The sequence below is a fragment of the Cavia porcellus genome, unplaced genomic scaffold, assembly GCF_034190915.1.
Source record: "Cavia porcellus strain 051 isolate PalLab524CR breed Dunkin Hartley unplaced genomic scaffold, mCavPor4.1 scaffold_7, whole genome shotgun sequence".
NCBI classification, from domain to species: domain Eukaryota; kingdom Metazoa; phylum Chordata; class Mammalia; order Rodentia; family Caviidae; genus Cavia; species Cavia porcellus.
This window is the reverse complement of record NW_026947490.1, coordinates 34,004,382-34,015,378: the sequence shown is the minus strand read 5'-3', so window position 1 is coordinate 34,015,378 and position 10,997 is coordinate 34,004,382. Positions and strand designations below refer to the sequence as shown.

Genomic DNA, 10,997 nt, shown 5'->3' with positions numbered 1-10,997 from the left:
CTGAGCCAGCTGTCCTACAGGGATCCTTTCCACAGGAGAGTTCAGGAACATGTGCTGGGAAATTGTGCTGACATCCACCTCTGGCCAAGGAAGACTGTAGGGACCCCAGGACCTCTAATGTGACCCAGTCACTCTCATCCCCTTGGGGCAGTAGGATGATGGTGCTTCATCTTCTGTCTGAGGTCTGTGGCTGAGGGGTGCATGCTGGTCAGTGGGCAGAGAGGAGTCCACACACACTGTAAGCCTGTGGTGTACAGGTCAGCCAGCCACACTTCAGGACACAGCCCAAACTGCAGAGGATGGGGTGAAGAGGGACAGAAAAATGTCCACATCTTTTTTCTTCCAGGACATGGCATGGAGCTCAGCCTGGTGCAGCTCACCTGCTGCTAAGAGGAAGCTACATGAGCAATAAATATTCTTAGGTTTGCAGCACAACACAACCAGCCTCTCAGTGTTACACTTTCTGGGTTTTTCTTTTTCAAGAGTGACTGAAAGAGTAAAAATGAGGCCTTAACAGTGTTTTCACATTCTTGTGCTCAACATTTCCACTGTGTACTTGAGTGTGGCTGCCAATCATTGTATGTGGGGAAAACGTGTTAACCAATTTTCCACTGGAAGAAGATTTGCACCTGTTATCTTCCTCCCTATAATCACCTGACCCAAAAGTACAGTGATCAAACCACTGTATTTGGTTTGGGAAGGAGCACCATTTGTTGCTTTATCCCTGATACATAGACCTGAGAAACAGGATCCCCAGGAAGTGATTTACACCCAGGTGAGCCCTCCATAGAGAGATGTGTGGTTTCCCCACACACTTATACCATGTCAAGGCAATGCTAGGACTGAGGTTTAGACCCACAGTGGAGGACAAGCAGAGGGAAAGGCAGGTGAGTCCCATTACATATAGGTCTCCAGGCTTTCCCACACTACACCTGCATCCTCATCTACTTACCCTCCCTCCTAGAAGCTGACTCTAAAGTTCCCCAGGGAGTGACCTGCACCCAGCTGAACAACTTCAAGCTTACACAGGAGTCAAGCACAGCCCCTTTCTTCCAGGAAGAGGAGAGCTCAGCTTTGCCCAGCATGTATGCCCACCTGGTTGGAGAAATTTCAGAACTCACAGTGCAAATATTGACACACAGGGGCTTCTGGAGGGCCAGGAACTGCCCCATGCACACCTAGCTAAGGACCACTGACAGCCAGGGGGTTGGCGTGGGACCCTGAGGTATCCTAGACATGGCCTGATCCTGTGGTCCAAGAGACAGCTATACCAACATATTTGCATATATATTAAATGTTAGTTTTAAAATAACTTAGGTGGTTAAAGTGCCTGTCTGAGACTCAATAAAATAACTGAGACTAAGGAAACCACAAAGTGATCACATTAATCATAAGTTTAAAAGCACACACTAAGCTTACAAAGTATCTACACTTTAGAGTAAAAAAAAGAATTAAATAAAAATAATTGAGACACAAAAACAAAAAATTGAGTGATTTACATTTGCATGAAAATTACATCAACTTTGACAAAGTAATAAACTAGGAAATAAGAATCATAGCAACCAATAGTTTAAATTAGAAAAATAAAAATATAAATATTCACTTAAAATCTAATAAAGATTGTACAGCCCTGGGAACAATTTATAGGAAAGGAAATATTGACAAAAGAAATACAGAAGGAACAAGTCTCAACTTTTGTATTTGGAGAAGTTGAGGTTCTCATGAGAAATTCTCCCTCATTTTTCATTAGAGGAAAATGACAGCCCAGTACCCTTGGGTTAAACAGTAGCCAACAACACACTTTAGTGTCCAAAAGTGTGAGCAAAGTGAATTTCCCAAAGAATCAGGGCTGCTATGGTAATTAATAACATCAGTGTATTTTACCATGTTTATGTGCTCACCTGAACAGATGAAGAAAAAAATTCTACAGAAAGTCACAAAGTGTCCATAGTTTCAAACGATAGGATGACTGCTGAATCGAACTTGAAAGAAATTTATTAAAAATCTGGAAGAAGCTGAAGAGAAGGAACTGTGTTACTGGGATTCTTTTCCACATTTCTCAGGAGGTCCATGCAAGGGCGTGAAGGAAAGATGATGACAACACATAGTGATGACAATTATGACAAAGAAAGCGAGGAATGAGCTGTGGCTCTTCAGAAATTCAAAAGGTCATCATGTGAGGGCAGCTTGATTGTATACTTAGAAAACAGAAATCACTAGAAGGAAGATCATAAACATAGCAAAATGCTGGTTGCAAAATGAAAATGTAGACTCCAGACATTTGTGGATACTGGGAAAAGCAGAACTGCCCCAGCCAACGGAACAGACGAGCCCTCAGCCTGTGCTCCTAGGAAATTCAGGTGGTGAGAACCACATACAGTGCTGTTTTAGGAAGTGTTTCCAGATAGGGAAGGAGAACCTCCTGGAGGGTTAGGAGGACAATGAGGAAAGTTAGACCCAGAGATGTCAGGCCATCAGCCAGCAACCAGGAGGTAACCAAGGACAGCTCCTCAAGGGAGGGACAAAAGGACAGTTCACCCCTTATAGTGTCACCAGAAGGATCCATGAGAGCAGGACACAGGGACCTCACTGCAAACAAATCATGCAGGTGCTGCCAGGTGCAAGGGACCCGGGAGGAGAGGTCAAAGTGTTGAAGGCTCTAGTTCAAAGACAGAGCAGCATCAACTCTCCCTTCTGTTCTGTGGACTGCTTGCCTTCTGTGCTCTTCCAATGGAAAGATCTTTGCTGTGCAGCCAGGTGCCACCACATATAAGAGAGATCTCAGTACACAGCTCCAGTGGTCACAGTGTGGGCTCCATATGATTCTCAACACATCCACTGTCACCATGTGTGCAGGAAGCAGAAGTGACCCTGGGTGTGTTGAGGACCCACGGCTCCTGCTATGAGATGTTCCTGAACCAGTACTGCAGGAAATATATGTGTAAATTTAGTCACATTTTGCAATGATCACCTAGAGTCATTATGCACTAGAATAAAAAAATGCTAGAGTCCTCCCTGTCCAGCAGGAAGATCACCCACAGGACCCAGTGCAGGTACCAGCAAAGCTCCGCTCCTCATGCCTGGTGGGGAGGCGCTGGTTGCTCCTTCAGTAAGAACCACACTCTGGTTTGACTGCAGCATCATTAAACCTAAGGGAAGGTGAGTTTTAAATTGGGTGGATGGGGAGCAATGTCCAGTTAAGGAGCCAATATTAAACATTTCTTCAGTACATATAAACCACCACCACATTGGGTGATTTTCTGTGTCCACTCTAGGAGCACTGTGCTCCATCCACCATCAACAATGACCCTAATGGTCATGTGTTTCTGGGTGTCATTCCATGCCAGGTTCAGTAATGAGCCCAACTGGCTGGAGGGTCAGCCCAGGGTGACCATGCACTGGATGGCATCAGCTGTGAATATGTCTAGATCTTTTGGCTTCTGTGACCTGGAACTCAGTGAGGTGAGGATCAATCACGAATGTGAAGGAGGAAAGGGAAACTCCACAGCAGTCTGCAACTGAGACAGAATCAGTCTGGGGCAAAAAAGCCCTGCTGTCAGTGGGTGTCACTTCCGCTTCCTGTAGGGCTCCTGAGGTGACCAACCTATGGAGGGCAAAAACGAATCTTCAGCTGCCAAATCCTATGACAGGCACTGTGATCTCCACACAGTCTCACCTGGAAGTAGGAAACCATGACTGCCACACTCATGGCCCTGCTCTGCATCAGTGAGAACTGAGCGATGGGATGGGAATGCCTAGTCTGCAACCCACAGCCAGGCCCTGGTCCATCAGAAGAACAGGGGCACAGGAGACTCTGGGGAGCAGAGGCCCTGCTGAGGCTCCAGGGTAAAGCGCTCCCAGGGAACTCTGTTCCAGGGCTGAGTCTGGGCCCCAGGACTCCAGTGAAAGCAGGTAAATGTGTCCCTAGCTACCCCAGGTTCTTCCTTTTCCTGGGGACATGGGGCAACTCCAGGCAGTGGGGGTGGAGCACAGCAGGTGTGGGCTGGTGGTGGGAGGTCTGGAGGGTCCTATGACTGAAAACTGGGATCTGAGGGGAGGAGGAAGTTGCTGGGACTCAGCTGTGATTTCCCTGCAGGGACCCTATCCAAACCTAGGCTCCAGGCTGAGCCAGGATCTGTGATACCATGGGGGGAAACTGTGACCTTCTGGTGTGAGGGGACTATGGGAGCCCAGGAATATGCTCTGCACAAAGAGGGAACTGAGAGCCTTGGAGAAAATAAACATCGTAGGAACTCAAGAACATGGCCGTGTTCTCCATTCCATCCATGACAGAGCACCAAGCAGGGCTACATCGATGCTACTATGGAACCCCTTCTGGCTACTCAGAGCCCAGTGAGCCCCTGGAGCTGGTGGTTACAGGTGAAAGGACACTCAGGGTCCCAGCCCCAGGCTTTGCCCTCAGTTAGGGGTCTGCTCCACAGGAATGCCCCCTTTCACAGCCCTGAGGACAGTGGGAGGTATGGGCTCCTTTATACACTGCCTCCTTCTCTCCAGGAGCTTACAGCAAACCCAGCCTCTCAGCTCTGCCCAGACTTGTGGTGACCTCAGCAAGGAAGATGACCCTCCAGTGTATGGCACAGCTGGGATTTGGCAGGTTCTGACTAAGTAAGGAGGAGACAAGCTTTCCTGGACACTGGACTCACAGCGAGGCCCCAGTGAGCAGGCTGAAGCCCTGTTCCATGTGAGCCCTGTGACCCCCAGACAAAGGTGGACATTCAGATGCTGCGGCTATTACTGGAACCAATCCCAGCTGTGGTCGGAGCCCAGGGAAGCCCTGGAGCTCCAGATCTCAGGTGAGGAGACCCCAGATATTTCTTTTCATGACTGAGGACCTGAATTAAAGACCTTGGAAGCACCTGGGCGGGGAGAAGATTGAGGCGCCCAGGAATGCTGAACTAAGGGACAGAGTTGGGGACAGTGAGACCAGAGATATCCAAGCCAGGACGAGACAGGGAAAGTTCAAATCATAATGTCCAGAAGGGCGCTATGTCTTACAGGCGGCTCCTAGGGTATCTTTTGCTCGTCACAGATCAGCCTTAAACTTGCTCCATGCGACTCACTGTGACAGTCAGAACATATCTCCCCCTTTCACCTGGGTTCTCTCAGGTATCCCCCCAAAACCCAAACTCCAGGCTCAGCCAAGCTCTATAATACCCTCGGGGATTCCTGTGACTCTCTGGTGTGAGGAAATCCGGAAGGCCAAGCAATATAATCTGTACAAAGAGGACAGCTCAGAATTCTCAGACACACAAATGTCACCTGAGCCAGGGAACAAGGTCAAGTTCTCCATCCCATACATGACAGAAGATGACGCAGGGCAATACCACTGTGACCATCACAGCCCTGCTGTCTGGTCTGAGCCCAGTGATGCCCTGGAGCTGGTGGTGACAGGTGAGAGGACACTAAGGGTCACAGCCCCAGGCTCTGCCCTCAGGAAGGGGTCTGCTCTCAGGGGTGTCCTCCTCTCCCAACCCAGCCCTGGGCACAGTGTGGGAGGTGTGAGTCCATTTCACATGCTGCCTCCTTCTTTCCTAGGAGTCTACAGCAAGCCCAGCCTCTCAGCCCTGTCCAGCCCTGTGGTGACCTCAGGGGAGAATGTGACCCTGAAGTGTGGCTCATGGGAGGGATTTGACAGGTTCTTTGTTATTAAGGTAGGAGAAGACAAACTCTACTGGACACTAGACTCACAACCAAGCCCTAACTAACAGATCCTGGCCCTATTCCCTGTGGGTGCTTTGAACCCCATGGAGAGATAGACATTCAAGTGCTATGGCTGTTTTGCTACCAAACCTCAGGTGTGATCAGAGCACAGTGATGCCCTGAAGCTCCTTGTCTCAGGTGAGGAAGCCCTTTCTTTAACGAATCATGTTTGAGTCCCTAAATGACTGACAGAGGCCATTTTATAGATCGTCCCTAGGAGGAGGTTGGGTCAGGACATCTGTACTTCATGGGGTGGTTTCCAAGCTAAGAGAAATGTTGGGGTCCAGCCTGGGAGAGGATCAGCACCAGAAGTGAGGAACAGGGAACCAAGAGCCTCACCTCCCCATCCTTCCTAAGATTCATTGAAGATCATCAGCCCAGCACACCAGAGTCTGGATCCCTAGGTGGTGAGTGAGGGCCATACTGGGAGGGTCCCAGGGCAGGGGCTGAGGTGGGGACTGCTGCAGCCTCCTCTGCAGATACTGACTTGGGCCAGCCCCTCCTGTGTGGGCCTCAGTTTCTCCAGGTGCAGAGGAGAGGCCTGGCCCCTACCGTCAAGTTCCTCTCAGTGATGACCTTGCTATGAGCCTTGGAGAGTCAGCTTCCCAGGGGAGATCCAGGATGTGACTGCAGGGGTCCTGTCCCTCTCTGCAGTGACAGTGATAGAGGGGATGGTACCAGGCAGAGCAGCACCATTCCGATTCTCTCCCTCAAACACAGGAGCTCAGCGCTGGTGGGAAAAGGAGTTTGGAAATCAGACTCTCTGGGCTCAGTCCCCACTTGCCCCATCCTTCTATGTCACCTGGGACCCAAAACTGACCTGAAGTGGCACCACCAGTTCTTCCTCAGAACCTCACATCCCAGTGAGGCCCTCTGTCCAACCAAGTCACCCTGTGTCCTGTTGCCATCACTGGTCTTAGACCCCAGAACACAGTGCTGGTGGAGGGGAGGGTCCACAGGGGAGCATCCCCCCATAAGGAGGCTAATGCAGGCTGGAGCTCCCTGCCTGTGCTACCACCGTGATGTCTCCCATGGAGATAATGGGCAGGGAGAGACCCAAGGGGACATAAGTGAGATGGGAGGAAGTGGGAATGGACTGAGGGAGAGGACAGGGCCCAACCCTCTCCTCCTGATGTCCCCACCACAGAGTCAGCTGCTCTGCTGTTCCAGTACCTCAGTCATGGCCCTGCCCATGCGGGTGGAGGAGACACGGTAACGTGACACCCAAGTCCTGCACACATCCTAGCACTGTGTGTGAATTTCAGGGCAGGATCAGTCTCCAGAGGAGTGGGGAAGTGGACCCTGAGGGAGCCTGGTGGCTTCCTGGGGCTCTGAGGACAGGGTGCCTGCTTCCCTGTGGTCAGAGGGGTGGAGGTGTCTGAGGTCCAGGCAGGAAGCAGGGTCCTGGAGGGCAGAGGGCAGCCTTGCCGGGGTCTGACTGCGGGTGAGGCTGAGCCCCCAGCACAGCCACTTCTAAAGAGAGAAGCACCAGGCTGCTGGCACTGTTGGGCATGGCCCCTCCTCAGTTCCTTGGAGCTTCTGAGCTCAGTGCTCACCTGAGACTTGGAAGGGGGCAGTGCTGCTGGGAGGGGTCATTGGGGTCCCCACCTGGCAGGGCTGTGTGCAATCACCTTTGAGTCATTGTGCATTTTCTATTTACACCCCTGTGATGTTGCTCTGTCTTTTCAAATGTAAAGAGATACTTTTCTGTGGATATATGAAATTATACCTTACAGATATATGAAATTATACCTTAAATAACACTTACTTGCATTTCTGTTTTCATAGGAATAGATTATCTTTGTATATTAATTATGGAGAATAACAATATCACACATATCTAATATGCTTGAATTGAGCTTTATTAATGAACTTTAGAAATATTTCAAAGTTGTATTCATAAGAATTATTAACATTTGTAAGGAATCTTTAAATGGATCAAGCATTTTAATTATTTGAAAACAATTCTGTGATTCATATTTATTGAATAATAACACTAAAAACCAAAAGGATATTAGGCTTAAAATTTTTATTGTACACTAAATTTATTTATTTGTTTGTTTGTTTGTTATTTGTTTGTAAAGTAAAATCAGGACCTTGCACTTGGCAGGAAGGCGTTGTGCTCCTGAGCTACAACCCCGGCCTACATATTGATTTTTTATTCTCCCCTCTCCTCCAGCTTTTCAGTGTGTTTAGATTACTAATGAAAATTGTGTCCAGTACACTAAAATGAAAATTATATTTCATAAAATATCAACAGGACACCAATATTCTTGATTCAAATGTGCATGCACGTGGCTATACATGTCTCCACCATAATCTAAATATGCCTTAATGCATAATTTTTCATGTATCCAGCTATATTTATGTTTTTTCTCTATAGCTTTTCATCCATATTCTCAAAGTTGTTCAATCAACATATTTTTCTTCTATATTGTTGGTCATTTAACATAGATTTTCATTCTGAAAGTTGAAGCACTATTTCCATAAAGCAGTAACACTCTTGCCATGTGGAACACACACTTGGGTTCTGTTATGCATTTGGGTTGGATTTCACACTTGTGTATCCTTACTGCCATTTTCGAAAATTAAGAATAACAGTTTCTTCAGAAATTTAAAGATGTATGAAATTGTCCTTAAAAATGTAATTATACCCCTGGTTTCCGGGAATTTTATCAGATGTATACAATACTTGCAGAAAACAACTTTTTAATGGTAAATCTTTCTATTCAAGATGTTGACAATTTTTTTATTTTTTTATTTAAAGACAAGAAAAAAAGAAAGAACATTTAAAAATGCAGTAAAAGGGTACAAATAATACAGTATTTCTAGAAAAAAACATATACAGTACGAAATCACCAGTTAATAGGTTACCTATTATCTTCCTAGAAACAGTTGTCCATATCACTGAATTAAAGCATATGAAGTGAACATTCACACAGTGAAATTGGAGACAGTTCCGTTCAATGATCCAACAAAAGCTCAGTTATATGGTTTTCCATCCTACACACTCAAAAATTGAGGTTCACTTATGAACTATAGAAATATTTCAGATTTATCTGAAAATCTTATATTCAGAAAAACTTTGTAATATGATCCCATTGTAATTGATAGATTAAGACTTGGTGATTTTATGTTTTGAATAACAATTTGTTATACAACAAAGCTGTTGATTTACATGTATTACTAGCACTTCACATTAAGATTGTCCTCCAATAACTTTTTAATGATTTCTTATGATTCACTGATATAATGTATATCAAGTAAATTAAATTCTCAATTGCATTCCTATCTCAGTTGTTATTATATACTTAGTGATATTATTATGTCTAGTTCTACATAGTTCATATTAAAGAATGTTGATTCATAATCTCTCTCTTTTCTTTTTTACTGCACTGGAGTAAGGACTTTAGTGCACAGATTGTATGTTAAATCCTGACTGTTTATATTTTCTGTAACACAAAGAACATAAGAGGTCACTTGTTCAGAAAAATCCTGGAGGCAGAGACTCAGAAGTCAGGAAATTAAGATGGGATGAGTGTCCTAGGAGCACATATATAAGACTTGTGCTCATTGTGTAAGTTTTATATGTTTACATTTTAAGCCATTATTCATTTATTCCACTTGCATCTTTTTACATGTTTATTATAGAGGTCATTCTGTCTGAATTTACACATCTATATACTAGATACACTGATTTTAAGAACCCCTGACATATGTAAAATACAAGTACGGTGTGCATGCATGTGTTTGTGTAATGCTGTAGGTATTTAAAACCATGAGATGATCAGTTAGGATGAGATTATGGGGATGATAGGGTCAGAGCCCCAGGATTGGTCACAGCCCTAAACATTCACCTTCCTGAACCTGAATTTCCATTGTCCTATGGATCAGAACTTCATATTTGGTCAATAAATGAAGAGAAATTCAACTCCAGGAAAATGAGTGTACATTGTCCTGTGCTCCAGATAAACCAAAAGTCCTCAGTTATCTTCCAACTTGAAATCTTCTTTGTTGCCAGTTATGAGCTCTTTGAATTCAAGCAATCTTTATTCCAAAGTGCCTTCAACTCAAGTTCTCAAATTACAGAGTTCAGTGAGGGTGAAGACGCCACTGAGAAAGGGTCCCTATGGATGATCAAGAAGTCCTATCATGATGGTAAAACATGAGCTAGAACCCAGAATAAAGGCTCTGGTTCTTCACTTATTCACAGTTCTTTTCTCTTTCTTGATTCTCAGGAAAAGTGGAGACCCTCAGCCCACTACAAACTCAGTCAAACTCCAAATCAGGGGAGCAAAAGACTTCTCAGTTATGGATCTGTATTCACAAGGTGAAATTTTCTGTAGGGAAGTAGGGTCCCTGGTGAATGTTCAGGAATCCAGGGAGAATATTGGTCTTTTCTAACCTCTTTGTCACTAACTCCTTCTGCTAACCTCAAGATCACACAGTGGACAATCTCATCTGGATGGGCCTGGCTGACCTAGTCCTGGTGGTGCTCTGAATTTCACTATTCCAGTCACAGCAAGAGCTTATTCTTTCTACCCACTTCTGTGTGTGTGCTGGGTCCTGCCCCACACTTCCTACTGGGCAGTGTGAATCAATGATGTGGTGTCTCCTTTTACGATTGTATTCATTCTAGCCGCTGTTAGTGTTTGTGACCCTCTGTGCCCCAAGTCACACTTATTTTCACCTGGATTCATGCTCCGTGGTTCTGTGAAAACCCCTGATCCAGAGCTCTCTCTGTCCATACACCCCTGTATATGGCAACTGTCAAAGATGAAGCATGTCCTTGATCATGTTGAATTCTGGGAAAATCAAACAGGTCTCCAAGTTCTGTGCCTTTCACTTTCACATGCGCACTTCTCAGAAAATCACATGGAAGCAGCATGTCTTATCACGAAAGGCACAGACCACTAAGTTATACCTGATCTGAGGTCACCCTGCTTACACTTCTCAAGGAGTTTATGTCTGTGACTGTCTCTTCTGGCTATCTCCTACCCATAGATATGGAAGGGGATCCAGAAACCCTGAATGTAGTTACATTGTGACATCTCATTCCTGGAACTGTTTAGTCCTAAGCAATTAACTTTATCCCCAAATGTGTCATGATTAATCACTCTCAAATGCCTCAGAGTCTACAAAGTGATTCATCTCCAACTCTAGCTACTGCTGTAAAAGATATCACTTTCAAAGTAAATCACAGTATTCTTTTCACAGTGCACAATAAACACAAGATGTCCTTGGGGTAGCATGGCAGGTTCAGTCTATTGTTTCTC

The 10,997-nt window shown here is 45.6% G+C and overlaps 1 pseudogene; it reads left to right on the top strand.

Moving 5' to 3' along the window:
• The first annotated feature begins 3,599 nt into the window (after positions 1-3,599).
• Positions 3,600-9,091, top strand: LOC100724635 (leukocyte immunoglobulin-like receptor subfamily A member 5; annotated as a pseudogene).
• Positions 9,092-10,997: the final 1,906 nt, after the last annotated feature.